Source organism: Grus americana, chromosome 9 (genome assembly GCF_028858705.1).
Source record: "Grus americana isolate bGruAme1 chromosome 9, bGruAme1.mat, whole genome shotgun sequence".
In the NCBI taxonomy this organism is placed as follows: domain Eukaryota; kingdom Metazoa; phylum Chordata; class Aves; order Gruiformes; family Gruidae; genus Grus; species Grus americana.
This window is the reverse complement of record NC_072860.1, coordinates 16,493,730-16,516,272: the sequence shown is the minus strand read 5'-3', so window position 1 is coordinate 16,516,272 and position 22,543 is coordinate 16,493,730. Positions and strand designations below refer to the sequence as shown.

General features: G+C 42.7%; 1 long non-coding RNA gene across 1 annotated transcript in view; it reads left to right on the top strand.

The window, feature by feature from the left end:
• Window positions 1-22,543, top strand: part of LOC129209993 (uncharacterized) — a 60,622-nt gene that overhangs the window by 25,217 nt on the left and 12,862 nt on the right. The gene's annotated exons all lie outside the window — the stretch shown is intronic.

Genomic DNA, 22,543 nt, shown 5'->3' with positions numbered 1-22,543 from the left:
GCTGGGAAGTAGGGCTCCTATTGAATGAGAATAGGTCAAAAAAATTATTTGAACGCTTGTCATTTAGACTCTTCTGTTTAATGGGAGTTCAAGCTCTTTAAGGAAATACAAGTGTGCATGAAGGTAGGAAAATGAGACTGCTCTGAAAGAAAGCCAAGATCATACCTGGAGGGAAAACTTACTCTGAATGTTAATGCTTGCTGGGTACAGAGAGTGAAATCTGGGAGGTGAAGAGTGCTGCAAGACCTACATAGGTCAGTGCAGAGCACATCAGATTGAGATTTTAGAAAGTTCTGCAGAAAAATAAGGAATAATTTTATGCTAATTTGCAATCAATAGAAAAAGGGGCTCCATGCCCCTGGGTAGTCTGGGTGCTTTGGAAAGCTGCATCAGGCTCAAGATACCCACATCAGTAAAACATAGACAATGGAAGGAGGTAACATGGTTGATAAAATGTTGGTGCCATTTTAAAAGCCTTTAGGGAAGCAAGTAAGCATTGCCAAATGGTGATCAAAAATTCTGGATCTTCTCATCCAACATGAGCCAAATCATGACGTAAGACAAACTTCTTTTCAAGCCCCCCCCCCCCTTTTATTTTAACTTCAACTTTTTTAACTTTTAGATTACCCATAAATTATATTCCAAGCTTCTTAACCATAAAGCATACAATTATTACAGAAATGGCATGAAGAATCAAAAGTGAAATTATCATACAGCCACTGAAGGAGGACTAGTGGGAAGCCCTGATGTCCAACCCATTTCCTGCATGGCCTTTTGCACAGTTGAAGATGCTCCCCTTAACCAGCTCTTCCCTTGTTTATACACTCCAGCTCACATCGTTGCTGGAGATTGTGTTTCCCAGCCTTCTGCTTTTCTCTGGACTCTGCAGTCTGTTCACATCTTTCTCAGGGTTAGTCTGAGGCTAGAGGCAATCCACCAGTTGAGACCTTACCTATGTTGAGCACAGAGGAAGGATGCCTCTACAAGCATAGTATCTTGCACTGATTTTTACTGAATTAAAATTCTCTCACAATTTTTGCAGATCATTAAGATAATTTTGATTCTGATCCTCTGCTGTATATAATGTCAGGTCTTCCTAGCTTTGTTGTCTGCAGTAGTTATTTCATTTGATTTTGTTGGTGAAACGATTGAATGGAACTAATTCTCAGGTACAAGGCTGTCAAGCAGAATGCCCAGGATGATGAGACTTATGAAATGGTCATCAGATGTACCAGTTACGTACTTCAGGCAGCAGCACTTTTGCTCTAGCTAGGAGAGCATAATAGCTGTTTTTCTCCTTTTCTTTCTGTGTTTTGTGGTTCTTTGTGTTGCAAAGTGCCTAATGGATGTGGTAGGCAGTGGTTAAAGAGCTATCTTGGGTCCAGAGTTCAGACCTTCTGATCTAGGCTCAGAGTTAGTCACAGCCTGACCTTTCATGAATCTCTGCAGCTTGTCATACCTCTGTTTTGTCATAGGTAAGGTACGGATGAAGAAAGTTTCTTCTTTAAGCAGTGGTGAAGATTTCTGCATTGAGATCAGAGAACTAATGCTATGAAATGTAAATGAAAACTCTTTGCTTTTGCTTCAGGAGGTGTTGGGCCAGGCCTGAATTGTAGGACATTAAGACTTTATGACTTCTGGAGTGTAAGGTATGGATGATGTGTTTGAGTAACCCATTAAGGGTAGTAACAGGCTTTAACTAAAGAAAGATCTCTAGCTCAGGCAGCTTTGATTTGAAGATATCAAGGGAAAAACAATTTCTCTTAGTTATTTAACAATGCAAATAGGTTCTGAAGTGATGACGGGAAGATGAATATGCTACTCGGAGTGGAGCTGAGCAGCAGCAAAGCGTTGGTGCAGCAGGGTTCACAAAAGGCAGCCTTTGAATGACAAGCACCAGCTTGGGCAAGAGGTTTTCACTGGGAGCCAGCCAGGAGAGGTTAGAGCTCTGTGCAGTACATGTTCCTGATGACTCCACCGCTCTGTCCTTATTTCCATGGCTCTGCTGGTTACCTACCACCTCGGAGAGGTGCTGCAGGCGCTTTCTAGTGGGCTTATGTCATTGGTCAGAGATCTTTGTGTATGTAAAATTCGGGAGAGATCCGTACCATCCCTGCACAACTGATGTTTGTAGATGATGGGTGAGGCAGCGATGTCCCAGAGAGCTACAGTGCCTTGGGCTATGATCTCATAAGTTAAGCAGGGTTGGGCCTGTTTGTTTTTGGATGGGGACTTAGAAGGAAAAGTTGATTGCTACAGTCAATTTGACTTGGTAATTCAGAAGGTGGTGCTCTTACCCCTAGATAGCACAGGCTGACATGCCAGAATGATTAGGCTCACCACAACTCCTAACCTTCTGGAAAAAATGTAAAACCAACATCCTCACCTCTTGAGAGTGAACATCACGGGACTCCTATTACCCCCCCAAGTCCCAACCAAATTCCATCTCAAGGCAACCACACCCTGCAGATGGAGATCCACCCTGCCCTTTCAGGAGGATGCAGTAAACTTTGCTTTCACTGCTCGGTCACGTTGTACCTCCAGCTGAACCGCTGCAGAGCTCAGTACGGATGGCAGCAGTATTACTCAGGCAGGCAGCAAATGCCCTTTCAATTAATTAACTTGTGCAAGTGTCCTCACTGGAAGGGGACTGTTTAAATGGGAGGTGTTTTCCCACCAGTAGGGATTTTGGAAGCCTTGGTGAGACCTGGTTTGAGCAATAGCCTCCTTGTGCTGAACCTGGTGTAGTGGCTGGAGCCTCCCTCTGCTTTGCCTTTGGCTCTTCCTACTGCAGCACATTGCCAGGCTCTCACAGCACAGGCACACTCTGCTGCCCACTGCCATCTTAGAGGGACAAACCCCATTTGTTTAGCTGTTTTGTACACTTCATATGCCAGTGTGGCTACTTGGGCCAAATTCTGGAGTGATGTAAGTTATTTAGCAGTATGTAGGTGTAAAGTGCAGCAATTTTCTGTACTGAGTGGGTGGTAAGGTAGGGTTGCAGGAGGAAAAGCAGCCAAGAGCATGCCATTAGATAAAATGCTCTCTGTGAGGAGGGCTGCTGGGAAGGGAGCTCTGGTTGCTTTGGCTGTGTCTAAAGGCAGATTTGCTCTGTATTTGTTTATTTTCTAAGCTGCGAAAGCGCTTGTGTGCATTCTTCTCTTTTGGTTTAGCTTAAACCTTTCCTAATCCTGTTAGCAGAAGTAAACCTCCCTGAACCCCAAGTAAGTGTCTGCACTGGAGTTTGCACCAGCTGAATTAAATCTGCGTGAAATCACGCAGGGTGCCCTTGTGTTGGTAAACACAACCTCAGGTTAACACCTTCCTTCCAGCGTCCTCGTCTTTCCCTGCTGCGCTGCTCCTGTTCTCCCCTCTTGCAGGGGAATAGCAGCAGTTTCCTGTCAGGGAGGTCACATCATGACTTATTCTTCTCAGTTCCCGCAGGAAAATAAGCAACCCACCCCTCCACCGTCACAGTGACTGTGCAGGAAAAAGGCTGAGTGAACTGAAACTAGGCTCTCCATTTCGGGTCTGTCAAGAAAGGCTCACTAAAAGGAAGGCTGTGTGCCAGTAGGACCAAGTGCCTGCCCTGGTGACATGCAGAAGGGGTGACTGCTCCCGGTACCAGCCCCGGCTGATCTCTGCTGTCCTGGCAGAGCACAGTGGGAGAGGCAGGCAGCTGGGCTTAGCTCTGGCTTTTGCATATTCTTTACCATGCGTGCCCTGTCTTGACAGTATTTATGCAAATTTTTAAGTAGGGGAAAAAGCTGTCACGTAAAACCAAAAATTCATCTGAAGGCCAAATATGTAGGTTGGCTTCTATGTTTTCTTTTTTTTTTTCTTCAATTAAAAATAAAGTAACCGATAAAATTATGATCTGGTTTAATATCCTCATTATATGTGCCAGGCAGTATCTGAGTCATGCCATTTGCTCTGTGCTTTGTACCCTGCAGGGGAGGTAAAAGTTCCATTTTTGGAATATTTTTTGGTCCACACCAGTCAGATATGCCAGGTGAGAGTGCCGGGATACAGGGTTGCAGGTAGTGAGAGTGAATTCTCTCCAGATAAAATTGCCCACAGGTCACTGTTTCAGGTAACTGGTTCAGTGGTCCTGTCCTTGCAGGTCATGTGATCTTTTTGAGTGGAAACACACCCAAAGTCCAAAGAAGTTCCCAATGGATTGTCTTGTCCTTATTTTTATTTTTGGTTAATGGACCTCCATTCAATTTAATTTGCAGCCAGTGCTGAGATCCATCACCTTTAATTGTCATCGAAAAATATTTGTGAAGAGCTACCAAAGGAGCTGCTAGAGGAAGTCTAGCACTGGCAGAGCTGCTACGTGTTCTCATGTCCTGAGCAGCCAATTCACATCAGCATGGACATTTCTCATGCAGGTAGGGGTCTTCTGGCTTGCCTGGGCCATTAAACTGGGTATTTTTGCAGAGATAATTAACAAAATACTTGCTGGTTAATGCCAACTGTGATAATGGGGTTCGTGACGCAGATTCCTGTTCACTAAGAGCCAGAGTAAACCAGATTTGCCTCCTGGGATCTACACACCACAATAGTCCAGAGATCATAATTATGAAGATTTTTTCTTCCTGAGGACTCAAGGTCACGGTTGAGGTACAGCAATCTAATAATTTATTGCTGATCAGCTCACAGCCCCTATTATAAGCCAAGATGCCAAACCCACCTTTCACATAACTAAGAGCAGGTATTTGGAGGGTTACCTCTGCTCAGCTAACGCACAAGTGTCTTCATCTGTGAGACAGCACTTATGAACCTTTTCCACCATTACAGGATCATGGAAAACAAGGCTGAACATTATCTTCACTTTAGAGCACTTTGTACCCAATAGGAAGGGGCTGGAAAAAGGGGCTCTCCTTTGGGATACAGACTCCCACCCACTTTATCTCCACCACCCTACCACTGCTGTGAGCTCCAGGGACTTGGCAGGTCTCAGCCTTTTTTCCACTAGAACTGCAGTTTTTTCCTTGGGCTGTGTCTAAATTTCCTTGGCATGGAGGGAAGGGATGATGTTACCACCACTCCAGGGAATGCAGTAGCATACAATTACTGCTTTTCAGATTTGCTATACAGATACACTTGGAAATCTTCATTCCTTCCTTCCTTCAAAATGCGTGGCTCTAGATAATGCACTTGAAAGCTGTGGGTCTCTGACTCTAATGGTTTACCTGCTCAGAGGGGTGACAGCCTGCAGTAAGTATATCTACACTGCCAGACATCTCAGCCTTCCAGCCCATTTTTATGTCTGATGTTGGGGTGAACCAGCTAGACCCCACCAAGAGAAGACCTGCACGACTGCTTGCAGCGGGCAGCGCAGCACTGGCTTGGCTTCCCTCTGCCCCTCACAGTCCTTCCATGTGATCTCAGACCTTGTGCTCTTGGCCGTACCACCACCACCCTCTTCTGCAGAGCATGCAACAGCCCTTCAGCGTCCAGCTCTAAAAACATTGCCTTCATAGGCTGCAACACAAGTCTCAAATTATTTTAGGCATGTTGACTTCAAGCACACACACAAGCAACTATTATGTCTTATGGCCACAAGGCCAAGTGCCACGCATTATGGGCATGGCCAGTCTGCTCTAGAGCCAAGCTAGCCCTGGGTGGTGTTGGCATGAGATGTTCTGTAGTACCTGTCCTGGGAGGCTGGGAATCGCTCCTTAGGGTGGATGCCACTAGTGATATAGATATAACCTTTAGCTACTAACTAATGAAATTACTTTTCCCAGTGCAGGGGTATAGCTGCATGCTATTAGGATTACAAATAGCAGGTTCTAGAGCTGCTGCTGACTTAGATGAGGCTGTTATAATGTTATATGAAATATTGTCTTTTTGAATTTTACTTTTTTTTCCTGAAAGCCAGAATTTCTCTTTTGTTTAAGCCCTAAAAATCTTTCTTTTCCTGATTTGCCCTCTTCCTCCCCAGAACCATATGCACACATAAAAATTAACTTCTCGAAGTCTGGATGCTTTCCTAAAGCATTTAATAGCACTGAGGACATGAAATACTGTACTGAGTCCTCTGGGAAACCTACAATTAGTGGGATGAAAATACCTTCCATAAATGATTGAGCTCCTGAAACAGTGCAAGTAATTAAAATGCTATACAGGACAGAGTTGAAAATCCTTACAGGATTATCAGTGAGGCATTGTTTAAAAGATGTCCTTGGCTTGGACAGTAGCAGCAACACTGTGTGCAAGCATTACTCAAAGTTCCTGCTGGGGATGGGAGGTGGCAGATACCATGTGCGGTACCTGTTTAGTCTCATGTTTTCTTCCATTTTTATCCTCCTTGTTCCAGCTGAGAGGAGCTCTTCATAGTATTTTTATTTTATTCCAGGAGGACTACAGATTGATTAATTGAGTCTGCTGTTGGTGTTATTTGTGGTGTTTTGTTTTGTTTTGTTTTGTTTTTAAACCAGTCTGTAATGATGCTAGGTTGGGACTACAGAGCCAGGGAAGGGACAGCTTTGAAAAGATGATCTCTGTACATCTACTTGTCTGGTGGTCTTGCCTAGTGCATGTGTGCATCTGATCTTATTCAGGGATAGGCACCAAAGTGTTGCCCACAGACCTGGTTTAAACATTTAACACCTAGGTCCAATTTCCAAAGGCATTTTGGCTTCTGAAGATGTATACAGAGCTTTCACAGGGCCTTAGCTCATTAGATACCCAAACTGTTATGACTTCGATGGGACTGAATTGTCTAACTTTATCAAGATCCTTTGAAATTTCCACTAGGTGTCTGTCTGCCATGTGCCTGCAAGCCTTATGAAATATGACCTGGGTGGATAAAGAGATTTTTGTTTGTTTGTCTGCCTGTTAGGAAAGGCTTCCTGGAGGTCTACTTCTCAGCATGGCAAGTCCTGTGCAGCTCCATTGTGAAGCACACATAGAAACAGCTTCAGAAATGGCCAGGCAGCAAGATACTTATAAATTATCATGACCAATTGGACAGGATTGAAAAGGACAGTGACAGATTATGCAAGTGAGCAGTGGTTAATCTATTTTTTGAAAGATGTTTAAAACTCCACATTATTTTGGGCTCATGAATGAAAGTTTATTATGATAAATTTGTTGGAGGGTAAGGTCACATTTTTGTTTCCTGGGTGAAAAGGCAGGCCAGACAAATAAATAAATACAGTTACAAGCACAGTTAGCAGATGTTTGCATCCTATCTGATGTGGGGTGGTATTAGTGAGTTGATAGCTGTGGTTTGGAGGAGGGATGTGAAAGGGGACACGCTTTGCACGTAGTAGGAGTGAATTTGAGTTTAAGAATTTTTCAGGGAAGACAGGAATGAAAGGGAAGAAGAAAGGAAAAAATAAATTTTCCTTGGTTGAGTGAAGGAAAAGGGATTGGAGGGAACCGGTGTGAAGGTGTGTTTGAGTGTGCCAGACCTGAGCCATGCACAGGGGCAGGGGGGAGCTGACTTGGGTATGAAATGGGTTAAACAAGGATGCATGGCCAGAAGATAGGAAAATGAAGGGAGCTGAAGGATGAAAAGGTAGAAGCTGAGTCCAGCATGACAAGGGAGCTGTGAGATGCCAGCAGGCCTTTCCTTTTCCAGACGCAGTTGGAAAAGACCCATTATGTCTCTCTTTATCTCTCTGCAAGGAAGCTTTCCAAAAGCATGAATAATACTTTATTAGGTAGATGGTAAAGCCCCTCCTTTTTATCCTGCTTTAATTCATGCTTCCTCTGCTTTGGTGGCTGCCTTGTACATAGTGCTGTTAAAAGTGCAATTATCATTCTTCCTGGTTGCGCGGTATTAAGGGCGTATCCTCTCACAGCATCTCCTGGAGGCTTATTACTCAAGAGAGGAGTTGTGCACTAGAAGCCAAATTAAAGTCAGCAAAGAGGAGGCTGTTTCCACTGCAGGGATGGAACAGATCTTTTTGCTGAAGACCAGGTCAGGAGCTGGTGTATGGGAGAATATGCAGCTGGAAGCCTGTGATGTAGGGAATTTGTGCCATGGAGCTGGAAGAGACAACCCTGGGGTTCTTGTGGCTTAGCCTGGCTCCCTCCCTTTTGTCTGCTGCTGTAGGGATGCAGGTTACTGAGCATCCCCTGCTCAACAGTGGCATATTGTCCTGCACAGGTTTCAAGGCTAGGAGCTGTAACTGTGACAGTCTTCTCTCATCTTCTGCAGGATCTTGAGGGTTTCTTCTTACAGAGCTATCCAGGCCTAGCTTAAAGATCCTAAGTGATGCAGAACGCAGCGCATCCCTGAAAGAACCACCTTTTCCCTTTCTCTTTTAGTAAATATCTCTTTTCTCAGCATGAATTTGTCTCATTTTTAGTTGTCTCTTACCATTGTATTACCACTGTTTTCATAGAAGCGCAGAATGGTTTGGGCTGGAAGGGACCTTAAAGACCATCTAGTTCCAACCCCCCTGCAATGGGCAGGAAAACCCTCCACTAGACCAGGTTGCCCAAAGCCCCATCTAACCTGGCCTTGAACACTGCCAGGGATGGGGCATCCACAGCTTCTCTGGGCGACCTGTTCCAGTGTCTCACCACTTTCACAGTGAAGAATTTCTTCCTACTATCTAATCTAAATCTCCTCTCCTTCAGCTTAAGGCCATTACCCTTGTCCTATCACTACATGCCCTTGTAAATAGGCCCTCTCTAACTTTCTTGTCGGCCCCCCTTTAGGTACTGGAAGGCTGCTACAAGGTCTCCTCGGAGCCTTTTCTTCTCCAGGCTGAACAACCCCAACTGTCTCAGATTGTCTTCACAGGAAAGGTGCTGCAGCCCTCGGATCACCTTCGTGGCCTCCTCTGGACTCACTCCAACAGGTCCATGTCCTTCTTATGTTGGGGACCCCAGAGCTGTACGCAGTACTCCAGGTGAGGTCTCACAAGAGCAGAGTAGAGGGGGAGAATCACTCCCTTGACCTGCTGGTCACACTGCTTTTGATGCACCCAGGATACAGTTGGCTTTCTGTGCTGCAAGTGCACATTGCCAGGTCATGTTGAGCTTCTCATCAACCAACACGCTCAAGTCCTTTTCCTCAGGGCTCCTCTCAATCCATTTTCCACCGAGCCTGTAGTTGTTCTTGGGATTGCCCCAACCCATGTGCAGGACCTTGCACTTGGCCTTGTTGAACTTTGTGAGGTTCACACGGGCCCATCTCTCAAGCCTGTCAAGGTCCCTCTAGATGGCATCCCTTCCCTCCAGGGTGTCAACCACACCATGCAGCTTGGTGTCATCAGCAAATTTGGTGAGGGTGTGCTTGATCCCACTGTCCGTGTCCCTCTGCTTGTTGGAAAAACTCCTTATGCACCATTCACTGCTCAGCTTTGAGGGGTGACTGGATTTGCCATCTCCATTTGCCAGAATCCCAGATGTCTCTGAAGCTCCTCAGCTTTCTGAGCACCAGGCAGCAAACAGTTAAGGCAGCTGAGCCGCAGGCCTCGGAACATTTTGCTAGGGAGCCAGGTGAGCAAAGAACAGATAAAGGCAGCACCTGCCTATGGGTTTGGAACAGCCTGGGGCCATGGATAGAATGTAAATACACTCTGAAAATCTTATTGTCTGACTCTGTGCCAGCGTCTTCTGGGCTCTTGTCATGGAAAATATTTCGGCTGAGGTCATTCAGTCAGCAAAAAACCAGCATTTAATACCCTCTGAGGTGCCAACTTGCTTCTTTCTTTGTGTCGATAAATAAACAAAGTAGGGTAGCATTTCATGTTGCCAGGATGATCTTGTTTTATTAGGAAAGGTTTAAAGGTTGTTGATTTTTTTTTTCTTTCTCCTTCCTCCTCTTTAAATGCAAAGACTCTGTATGTTTCTGCTCCCTTTCTCTGTGTTTGCTCCTTCTGGCTCACATGCACAGGATCAGCCTTTGGAGTGAGAACTAATGTCTGTTCCTTGCAAATCTCTGCTGGCTGCCCCAGGCTATGTTTTTAATTCCTTTATTCAGCTTTGAGATGAGTAGGAGAAAGGTGCAGCTTTTTGAGATGATGGAAGTTGCCATTTCCCTTCTTCAGTCAATTAGGTGCTTTGGTTGTTTTCGGCTAATTCTCAAAACTTTCCATTGATAATAGTTCTGTAGCAGAGGGGGTGGGGGATGGAGATGAGGGATCTGAGAGGGAGAAAAAAGTGGGCTGATAACTGGATTATCCACTGGTAGAATGACTGATTTGCTGTGTGTGCATCTAGGAGAGAGCAACAACCTGACTTCAGAGCTGTATTTGGAGCAGCTGAGCTTCTGGTCAGTCAGATTTATGGCTTTTGATAATATTTGTGCAGTGCCTGTCCTTGCTCAAGTGTGATAAGACACATGATGATCCTGTCAGTACTCTTGGGGAAACTATTGCTTTCTCTCCCAAATCCTTACAATAGGAAACTTCTTCAAAGTTTGCATGGAGCTTCCCTTAATCCTGTGTCTTTGAGGCCTTTCCCCACATCCTTCAGCTCCAGACCCTGCCACTGCTGCTCAGCTGGGTAAGTTGTGGGTGTGCAGGCAGTACTGGGTAAGGAGGCACTGTCTGTCCAGGGGTGATCCCTACCTATCGAAAGCCTTCACCTCATATATTTCTTGGCCAGCCGTCTCTCCCTGTGTCCTCTGGGCTTTGCTTACTGGCCTGTAATACCCAAGCACCTCATGGATGTTGACTACCTCATGCAGACGTTGTAGAAAGCACTATAGGGTCCTGCAAAGTGAAACAATGGTGTTCCCTTTCTTCCACTGTGCTTCAGCAATGACGAGAAAGCAAAAGATGGGCTTTGCCTTCTGAAATGTAAGCTCTTTCTGCTTTCAGGCAGGGAAGGAATGAGATTAGTCCTTCCACATCAGCACTTTTCTTTATCTTGTTGTTTTCTGCCCTAAGTCTGTCAGGGTCTGCGGCTCGTCTGGAAATGAGTCTGCAAACCTTGGGGCTGGGAATCATCTCAACTGATTTTAGTTATCTAAAACTTAGACATAAAGTCTAAGATTGTCATCTAGGCTCTCTCTTTGGTCGGCGAGGAGTGATAAACAGCCCATGCCATTCATCTTACCCATTCTAGACATCTGCCTTAGGTTGGGATGATTCACACTTTGGAAGCTCCTGTGCTCTTCACAAACTGTTGGCGAGGTGTAGGTGAGCATTCAGATCTAGACCCCTGATTCTCAGAGGGCTCTTCATCTGAGAAATCCAGCAGCAATCATCTTTTTACCATTCACCATGGATGTTGTCTATGTGCAGGGTAAAATCATACTGTCCCTTGCTGTAAGGGAAGTGATCTGTGCCCATCTGACTGTTGAGATGACTTTGTGCTGATTTTGATGGAGATGATGATCTTCCTGTGATGGCCCTGAGGAACAAAGGAGGTTTTTAAAGTGAGAAGGTAATAAGTGCTGTGTCAAATGTTGTCATTCTGCTATCAATTTTTCAATTAATCAGGTGGATTTTAAGGCCAAAATTTCAGAGCTGATGAAAGAATATGGAGGCCTGGTTTCCATCAAAATTAAAGATCTCATCTTAACTGCTTTATGTTTACCCTTGTGTTAATTTGTGATATAATTGCTTATCCCTGTGTACATCTTTGAAGGAGATTTTCTTTCTGCAGGCATTCCCCACCCCACATGAGATACCTCAAAATAGAGAGGGGAAAAATAGAGCTTGGAGCTGGGCTAATCTTCTCTAGTTGCTGCTGGGAGTACAATGGTGGCAAATTGCTGTGGCAGAGCACCCTGCTCTTGCACCGAAGACAGGACCTAGGCTGACAAGACCATAATAGCATACTGGCTCAACTGGCAAATGCACATCCCTTTTGGACAGACTCAAAAATATTACATGCAGTTAATACACCGTTGTGTAAGGTTCCTAATGGACTGGAGCCAGAATGCTCCATTAACCACACACATATAAAATATTCATTGAGCTTGGGTTTTGTTGCCAAGCTGGAGAAAGGGGGAGAAGCTTTGTGTATGGAGATAAAACTGTCAGTATTGAGGGCTGAAGGGAGGAGTTGATGATGTGTTCTGAAATTTTTTATTCTTTTTAAGAGGAGAAGGTTTTCTTATCTTTGGCAGAGGTCTAAGGGGTGCAAAGAGGATTAAATGCAAGACTTGCCGGGTTTTATATTTCATGTTTAATTGTCCAAAGGGTGAAGGTATCTCCTGTCTCTGTGCCAGATTCCCTGATCTCTTCTATACCATGAGGTCTCTGCAAATTAAACCCAGGGTCAGTCTTTAGAAAATAAAATAAATGTGAAAACCACAATAGCATACCCCAAAAGATTGGCTTCAAATAGAGGAAAACTTTCCTAAACACAGGAGAGTGAGGACTGTGGTGATAGGAAGTATAAGCACTGGATTTTCTCTCTGGAAAACACACGTTCACCTGTTTTTGTGCCAGTTTTAGATGTGCAGTAAAAGCAGCTTTCTTTTTTCTGGGTGCCGAATATACAATGAACATTTAGAAGAACTTTGGTTCTGAGAATTGCCTTGATTTGCTGTTGCTGCCTTCATTGGGAGACAATAAGGCAAATAATAAAATTGGTTTGCAGACTGAATGACTAAACGTGTGCAAAAGATACTGTCCATGTGACCCCTCTCTCTTGCCAGAAGGTGACTTTGTGTGTCCACTTAAGCAAGACATGTGGCAAAAGGACAACAGTCCAGGAAGAGGCAGGCTGTGGTGCTGCATGGGATTGATAACCAGGATTACAAGGCCAGAAAGGTGGTGGTTTGCCTAAGCTCTGGAGGTTTTGTATCTTGTGGTGTCTGGGCAGCCTTTGAGAGGATCTTCCTCATGCATCATGTCTGGTCATGGTCATATGGCCACAAAGAAAATGTAAGGGAGAGCTCCAGGAGGTGAAACATAACATTTTGATAGGAGATGAAGGTAAAGACCACGAACTCCTTTACAGTATTCAAGAAATGCTTGTCCCAAACAAGCAGGGACACAATATGTGTCTAAGGAAGTGGTGTGGGAAGAGGGGATTGTTCAGACTTCTTAGAAACAGGAGAGACACTAAGAATGGATGGGAGGGATGGTCTCTTCCAAAACGGGGGCAACCAGGCTAGTGGCACTGGGAATGAAAACGAATACTGGGGGCGTCCTTAAAATTATTTGAGATAAGAACCTTGAGAAGAACACACTCATCTTGACGACAAGTTCCCCAGCACGATAAGGTCCGTGCCCTCATAGCAGGATAGGACAACCACCAACGAGGTTCAGATTGTAAATAAAATAGAGCAGTCTAAGAAAATCCACAGTTGAACAAGGCACATGCAGATAGGCAGCTAGACCAAGATCAAAAGTATCTGCGCTTTTCTATAAATATTAAATGTATATAAAGTGAGGATGGGTGAATTTTAATGTACCGGCCTCCCGGAAATCTTACTGAATGAAGCTGTTAAGTACAAAGCTTTACTATCAGGATACTTATTACGTAGAAATTACCAGAATAGATGTTGCCATTGAAGGAGTGACTCACAGTCTGTTGGAAATCAGAGTCCAATAAGATAAATCAGTTAGCTGTATCATCATTTACCACCCACTCTCTATGGATTGAAAGTTGCCATGCCAAATCAAGAAAAACATTATAATAAGCTTACCCTTTTAAACAGGTCACCATATATCCATGAAATACTGAGAAAGATCAGAGATAATGGAAAGATAGTATATAAGAAAAGAGACTGGAGAAGATTTGTCCTACTCGGGATATAATGAGTAAATTTTAGTCAACATTTTTAAACAAACCAATAAAAAGGAAGGTTGCTCTTGACTAAGACCTTGTTTAAACTACAGCTGTTGCACTGAAAAGTTGTTTGGCAGCAGTGACCATTCCATGGTCAGATTCAATACTTTTGTAAGAATAACATCAAGAAAATGCCAAAGACAATGACAATATTTTTCTTTAGAAAGCAGTTTAAATAACATTAAAGAAGCAGGGAAATGAGCTAAGACTCTAAGTAGAATCTCTGTAAATTGGAGAAAACATATCTCATCAGTTCCCAAAATTAACCTAACCCCTCAAAAAGTTGCTACAGTTGAACAGTGGAGTAAGGGGGACTATTAGAAATGAAAAGGTGTCCTTTGAAAAGTGGAAAACATACCTAAACAAAGAAAACAGAACAGAATATAATTTCTTACAAGTTAAATGTAAAACTAGAACAACACAAACTAAAATACTTTGAGGAGTGACTCACAACAGATGTGAAAACTAGTAACACAAGCTCTTTGAAATACGACGGGAGCTGTCAGTCTGCCTGCAAATAGTGCGTTCAGCAAATGACCAAGGTGTGAAAGGAGCGATTGAGGTCGGTAAGACCACTGTATAGCAGATAGCAGAGGCACTGGCTGCATAGCAAAGAGGAAGTCCTCCAAGGTTTGAGCCCAAGAAATGGCCTCTAATGGAATTGTTAATAGAAGAGCTTTTAAAATAGATCAATGACATGAACAATAACAAATCACAAGGACAAATGATAGTCACTCAAATGTTCTAAATTACTCTGGTATGAAATCTTTGGGTTCAGTCAGCCTTGAGCCCAGAAGAGGTAAATAATGTGACACCAATCTTAAAAAGGGTTCCAGCAAGGATTAAAGAAAATACAGACTACTCAAGTCTGGCTTCTGTACCAGGAAAAATTGGGAGAAAATTATAACAGATTTAGTGGCAGCATACATAAATATGATATATTGCGGATGTGTTAACACGGCCTTTGTAAATTAAAGGTATGCATCGCAAACCTTGGAGTTCTTCAAAGGAGTGAATAAACATCTGGAGAAGCATGTGACACTTACTAAGGTGTACTTAGGGCTTCGAATGGATTTTGAAAAGGTCTCACCAAGGTATGAAGAAAAGGATAGCTATAATTAGCTAGTTTTAACAATAGAAAATTTTAATGTTCCTTATAGTGCTCCTTTTGGGGGGCAGTCCTTGTAGAGTTTCTGAGGCAGGTGGAGCTGTGTTCTTCAACAGTCCTACCTGGAAAAAAGAATTAATAGGGAGGGAAGGGAGTTCGTTCATGCCAAAAAAATCACTATGACAGTGATAACTAAAGCTTTTTGGTCCTTTGCATAAGGATCTCAAGAGACTGGACAGTACAGTGACAGATGAAAGTCCATGTCAATATACATAAATAATGCAGGGGAAATTAATCTTGACGTTCATGCCTCTAGGTAGCTATGTTTTCTATGGTTTCTATATTCAGGAAAATTATTAATAAAGTCATTGTTGGTGATTCTCCAGAAATATCAGACCAGTACTACAAGTCCTATAAATGACAAGTTTTTAGAGTTATTTGGAATAACTGAGAACAAAACAAACAGCTTATGCCACTGCAGTATATACAGGAGAGAAACAGAGATGTTGATCTTCCTGTAGTGTTCCTGCACCTTGGCTGCTGCATGTAGGACTGCTCACTCAGTTTCAAAAAAGATGTATTAGAAAAGACACAGAAAGAGCAGTAAGAGTAGCTAGAGGTGTGAAATGTCTCTTTTTATTTATGGAGAAGTCTACATAAAGTAGTGCTCCTCAGCCTTAAAAACTGAAGAAGCATTTGACAGAGTTTTGTAAAAACATAAGTGATATGGAAGAGGTGAATGGGAACTGATTATTCCCTTCTCCTTGTAACAGAAGAACTAGGGGTGCTAAAGAAACTAAAAGGACAGTAGCATAGCATAAAAGGAGTACTTTTTCATCACTATATTGTGGAAGGGATGATGGGTACTGGAAATAGTAAAATGAAATAAATTTGATAGGATCAGCCAAAATCCTGTAGGATCCATTCATCAGAGGCTACTAAACACAATGGCCTGTGTGGGCTTGGAGGTTGCTTCAAGTCCCTAAATTGCTGATGGCCAGAAACTGGAAGACTGTCACCATTCTGTGCATGGCCTGCTTTGTGCCATCTCACAATTCTCTTTGAAATACTCCTTTTCCTTTCTCTCGGTTTGTGTGAGCTTTTGGCCCAACTGTGAGTACTCAACTTTCCCTACTTGATGTGCAAGTTTCTGAATCCTGAACCTGTATGGATCCCTTTTCATATGTGGAGATCTGTGTTGTGTGTTTTCTTTTAAAATTCACAATATTCCAGTTAGATTCACAAAATCAGTTGATTTATAAGCCATAGGCCAATACATGTAATCACAGGACTAACTTTAAGCATATGCTTAAGTTCTGTAGATCTCAAGCACATGTTTAAGTGCTTTTCCAGATAAAAATAGAAGCATGATTTAACAGAAGGCCTGACTTTCCATTGTGCTATTTTAGTTTTATGCTGATTTAACTCCAGCTAACTCAGCCAGGATACAGGACTTGGTTTGGAGAAGACAGCTTTGGTCTGAAAACAAGTTATTCCAAACCCTAGAGCTGGAAGAAGTTCTCTAGGACTGAAGATTTACAAGAAAGGGTGTGATGGCAGAGTGTTAGGCTGCTCCTTCTGGATTGATGGTGTGAGTTTGAGTTTCATGCTGGAATTGCACAACACCCAGATACAAATGGGTGTCTGGCCATGCTGACAATGTTAAAAGCATCCAGATGTGAATGGTTTTGGCTATGGAAACTTTTGTGCTTTAAGTGTGCTAGCCCAATTTTCTTGGGAGAATATTTGGACTTCTTCCTCTGGTGAGATTTTTTTTTTCAGCATCATTTAAGATGTTGAGAGATGTAGTGATTTGCCTATAGTAAAATCAATAGATCTGCCCCTTGAAAGCTAATTACAGGCCATTTCGCCTGGATTTCCCTAAAATATAAACAGATATTAGGAGAGAAAGAAAAAGTACTGCCCCTGTTTTGAACTGAATTGAAAATCAAGGAACTCCAGCAGTGCTTGAGAGAGGAACATCAGAATATTGTAAACGTTAGGCTAGAAAGATGAGATGCTGCACCCCAGGTTTGATAGCAGTCCAGAGGCACATAACTGAGACAGGAGACTGGATTCTTCGATTTCTAATGTTAAATGCTCTTAAATCATAGAATTAACAGTCTGATTTTTCTTTTACTACAGTTCACCCAGCAGTTTGAAATGAAGACACCAAATAGACTCTTCACAAGATAATCTAGATTTGTACCTATTGCTCTCAGCTGTACGTGAATAGCTGTCCTAGAATTTGGAAGGCTGCTGACTTGAAATGGTTGAGAACTTTTAGTTTTGAGTCATCTTACTTGAACGCATTTCTTTGTTCTGAATTGGTTATTTAGTAGGGGAAAGGAGAAGGCATGAGAAATCCCTCCAATCATTTGAAGGAAGGATTGTTCCTGCTCCACCAATACCTTTGCTCTATAGATGTCCCCTATGAGACCTTCACTGAACACCAGGCAAAGAATTGCAGTGGAAGTTTCAGCACGCTCTGGCAGGTAAGGGAAATGATGAATCAGGACAGCAGGTGAAACCCATAGATACCTAAAGGAAGATGGTCCCGTCTTGAATCTGAGTTGCTGAACTGCCTCGTGTAAAATTTCTTGTGTTTGGTGATAGAAAGACCAACTGAGACAGCTTGCTTCTGAACCTTGCGGTCATGTGACAATGATTAAAAGTCATGTTAAAAAAAGAGAAGAATTGACAGGGAACATGGAGTAATATTTGAAATGCTATGCAAGTGGCTGGGGTTTTTTGGAAATTTTTGCCTCTAACTCTAACATAGCCTGCAAAGGTCACTGATGACTAACTCTTGTGTAGTCCTCTAAAATAAAAATAGATATGCGATGTTATAGAAAAATTAAATAAATTTCTGTATCTTTGAGTTACATGCATGGCTTATCCACTCACATTTGTACTGAAGTCTTTCAGGACTGTTAAGATGAGTTTGATTTTTGAGCTGGGCAAATGAAAACTAATGCCAGATAGTGTAGGCAGCTCTGAACTGATGTGAGTGAAACATCAAAACTTGTCAATATCTGCAGGTATTTTCTTGACAGCAGTAGAAAACAACATGGCTAAAGCCCCAAGGTGCTGTGATAAATGTTTTTCCAGCCCGTATGGGAAGGGAGTTAGATCCCAGGATGTGTTGGAACAGCCACCTGCATGGAGGTGTGCGGAAGGTTTGTCTTTCCATTCTGACATAGGAATGATGAAATACCATATTTCACTGTGGTAATAAAGCTAGTCTAGCTTTGAAATGTGTGTCTGGTATCTTCTGCGAATAAGATTGCAGCAGGTGGATTCGTTGTTCCCCAGTCCCAATCAGAAATATGAATTCTTCTTAAAACACTGAGGGAAATCTTATGAAAAAGCAGTGCAGACTCTGCATACTACTGTGAAATGGGTGGAGAGATACAACGGCTAAAAGCAGAGGAGTAGGACTTACCTAGATATGCTCCCTAAACTTCAGAAATATAGGCTTATCTTGCAGTTCTGTGCACAAATAGGCATGTGTGCTGTCTCTGAATGTAGCAGAGACACAGCCTGGGTCAAGGAAACAGAGCAAGTCTTGTACACTGGGACACCAAGGTGGGTTTTAGGTACGTGGGGCTTCATTCCTCATTTTGTTATAAAGTTCTTCAATGGCTTTCAGCCAGTTCTGCCAGTTTATGTGCAGGTACATATGCATAATTCCATAAGCTAAACTTTTTGTGCATCTGAAGTATACAGGGAGATGTGCTCTCCCACTCTAGCAGAGAAGCAGTGAAAGGATTCCTGAATTCAGTTATGCCACAACTCTGGTTTTGGGACTGGTATCTCAGCCATAGAAAATTGCTGTCCTGGAAACAGCAAGTGAGCAGTGGGTTCTCCCCTCCAGCTGCCAACTGCAGCACACCCCCACGTCCTGGTGCAAGGGTGTTTCATGCGAACAGTTGCATCTCCTGGAGCATTTACATGCATATGCACATACTCTGTCTGGGTTTTTATCCCTTGAGCATAAAACACACATTCTTTTCAGATGTCAAACCTCTGTATGTCCACATCTGGTTTGCTGTGTACCTCACTAGGAGTGATATGGGTGTGCTGATAATGGCTTCGTTCATAGTGTAGTTGTCCAGCTTCAATTTACTGTTCCTTTTCTCTTGTGCTGAATTACCTGATGATGCTGATATAACCTCTGTTTCACTCCCTCTCCATCCTAAATGTAAATCAACTTGCCACAACCTGCTACTCTCTAGAAATTACAAAGCCTCAGAAGATAATTTGTTGCTGGTGCTGATAGCATCTGTTTATTCTAATGCACCAGCCAGTCAGGCCGTGCTCGCCTGCAGATGGAGAGAAAATGACCTTCAGTAAAATCGCAAATTTAACAATTCTGAAACAGCATTGGCAGCTAGCTGCTGGTAATCCAAAGTCCATGTTTTCAGGGAGGCAGCAGTCAAACCAGTGCGAAGAGAGTCTGCCATCAGTGAGGCAGAGGGTAACCTACAGCTTTATAAAGAGTAAAGAAATATGGGAACACTCACGGTAGGATTGTGGCCTGAAAAAGTGCTGTGCGCCAGATTTTTTCAGGACGCTTAGATTCCTCGCTTTCGTAAGTGTGAAAAATGCCTCTGCTCCTTTGCTCTCGAATGTCCAATTAGAGTTCAATTCCGGTGCCCCACAGAACGTCTGATTAGGACGCTGTCACTTGGAAAATCAGATAAAGAGAGAAAATAATAGAGTTTAAGCTAAATAATCCATAGGAGTTCAATTGGTTGTCTGGCTGTGATAGAATTGGCAATAGTGCCACAAAAAGAGCTTGCTTTTTTTCTTGTGAATAAGCAGAGGATGAATGTTTTATCTGGATAATGGAATAATTTTCACTTTGTCGGAACTTGGGAGTGTCTCAACAATCAGGTTCTAAAGTTACATATGCAAATCACTGGGGTTTTCTAGCTCCGAATCCCAGAGTTACAAAGCTGAAGAGCTCCCTAGGTTTTTTATTTTGATTTCTAATTAACCCTACAACACTGGGGAAGTTCTAGAGACAATAGAAATCTAATTTTAGATCAATATTTTAAATAGATTGCTATGATCATTAATAACTAACATTAATATTCATTAATTCAAGGAAAATCAAGGATAATCATGCAATGAATGACATACTAAAGCAATGTAGAACATGAAGAGGCATCTAGTATTGATTTTTTGGACCCAACCTCAGTTGGAATTAAAAAAAAAAAAATCCAGTTGATTATTATACTAATGTTGATGTAAGAACTTCCATAAGCCTTTAACTTACTCCCATACATACTCATTCATAAACTCAAATGGTACAGTATGAAACTGGAAATGGTACATGGATTCCAACTGTTTCAGTTTCAGATCTCAAAATGGGCTTTGTAAATAGAATTGAAGTGTAAACACATCAAATAACTGTGTTCCTAGTGGGATCCAGTTGTTGCTTTGAGTTGCTCAATGGTGTGGCAGTGACTGGAAGGAGAGGTTAACTCCACACTGCTGATGTTAGGAGATGACAGAAAGGTTTAGCATAGTTTGCATCCCTTGATAGAATTGAAATAGCAAATAACTTTTCTTTTCAGGATTCTACAGGTAAAGGAAATTAAAACTCTAAGATTTATGTACCAGATGGAATAGACAGTGTTGAGAAACAGGAATCTGGAAAAGGATTGAGGGTTTGAATGGATAATTGGCTGAATGTCATCTCTCACTCAAGTGCTGTGGCCAAAGGGGCTAAACCAATCCTTGGATCCTTTCTAACGCCTACTTGATATTCCCTGCTTATATACCCAGGGATCACTTTACTGCTGTGTTTGGCATTGGTGCAACTGCTTCGGGAACACTCCATCCGGCTGTGGTACCCACAATTAAAGAAGGATGTTGAAAAACTGGAGATCTTTCAGAGAAGAGCCACAAGAATGACTGAAGGATTGGAAAACATGCCTTACAGTGGAACCCATCTCCTTAGCTTACCAAACAGCAAGTCAAGAAAAGCTCAAGTCTGGTTTTCAAGTATGCTATACAAGGAAGAGAGATTCAGAAACAGAAGCTCCTTTGGGCAATAGTATAATAAGAACTGGTAGTCAGGAATTGGATGAGTTCATACCATATATAAGTCTTCAACTTTTAACAGCAGAAATCATTCTTGGAGCAGAAGTCAGGGCTGTGATTTATTCTGTCATTGGCAAGTAGAGATTGGATGTTTTTTCCATCAGTTACACTCTGGTTTATGCAGGTATTCATTCAGAGCAGCCTTGTTGCTGGCATCCTTTCAGAAGTCAAACCTAGCCGACCATGGCTGTCCTCTCTGGCTTTGTTAATTTATAGATCAGAGTTCTCACTCCAAATTGTTCACGATCTAGATACACAAAATCCTTCAGATACAAATTCTGCTGTCTGATCTGGATCCTAAGCTCCATTTTCCAGCTTCACCACAGGACTGGATAGGAAAAGGAAAAATTTGTGGAAGTATTTGTATGTGAGATTTTGATTGATCATATGAAAAGCTTAGGGACTAGGTGTTAATTTTAAAACCTTTTCTCCATGTGTCCAATTCCCATATCAACACACAGCCTTTGGCAGGGAGCAGGACAGGAAGTTTTGAATGAACAGTCAGGCTGCTTTTCTCAAAAGCTTGAGGTCATAGTCTGGCAGAAGGATCCACCAACATTTGTGAAATGGACCAAGGAGCGCAGGGAAGAGAAGAACCATGTCTGGTGCCAGGTCCTACCCCTGACATTCCCTCTAACAAAGCCTGAACTAAGGAGAGTTTTTCCTGGGCAGCGAAAAAGCACATTGGCAATGGCACAGCAAGGAGGTCTGCCTTTTTGCTGCCCACACTGTGCATGCCCCGTGAGAAGGAAGTCTGCCTGAAAGCTTCCCCAGCCCTTAAAAACAGAAATGGGCATGGCACATCTCGCTATTCACTGAATTGGGATTGAATCCAAATATTCTTTGAATGTGATCAAACCTCAAGTTTGGAGGACATCTGAGCCTTGAATTTGGGTTCTTTCCATTTTAGAAACACTACTTTCTGGTCTGCTTCTCTAGGACCACTTGAAAGTCTTCAAATCAAACCAGATCTGTGGCTTTACCCACTTCCCTACTGGGTTGCTTTGATTTCTGAGCCTTGAGTTTACCAAAGAGAGGCTGCTTTACTTCCTTCTACAGAAAGGTATTGTCACCAAGATGATATGAAGCAAAGAATTTTTGTTGAAGCCTTGATCTGAAATGGTCTTTTCAAGGTTTTTTGCTCACTTTTATGTCAATATTCTTTCTCCAGAAGCTCCTGTATGAGACTCACACTCTGCTATGATTGAAGCGGACTCTGTACACTTAGATTTCTCCATTTTTATTCGACAAACTATATTCCCTTTCCTTTTCCCCTCCCAGGCTGTGGAGAGAGCTCAGAACAAGGATCCAGCACTTGGCTGTGCTGGTTGTGGTCCTGCATCAGCCACTCCATGCTCACACCTACACAGGGCTCTTGGCCTTTTTTGGGAATGAGAACAAGCATAGTTATTCAGTCGCTTGTGCAAACCTGGGCTTTTCCCCAGGGAACTGCAAGGGATGCTTCTTGTTCATTTTTTCTCTTTAAATTCCAAATATAGTATAATTTCTATGAATGCTTAAGGAGGGAATACGCCCCTTTTCAAAGCAACACACAGCCTTTTCATCACGGAGGTGATGCCTGTGGCTGTATTGGGA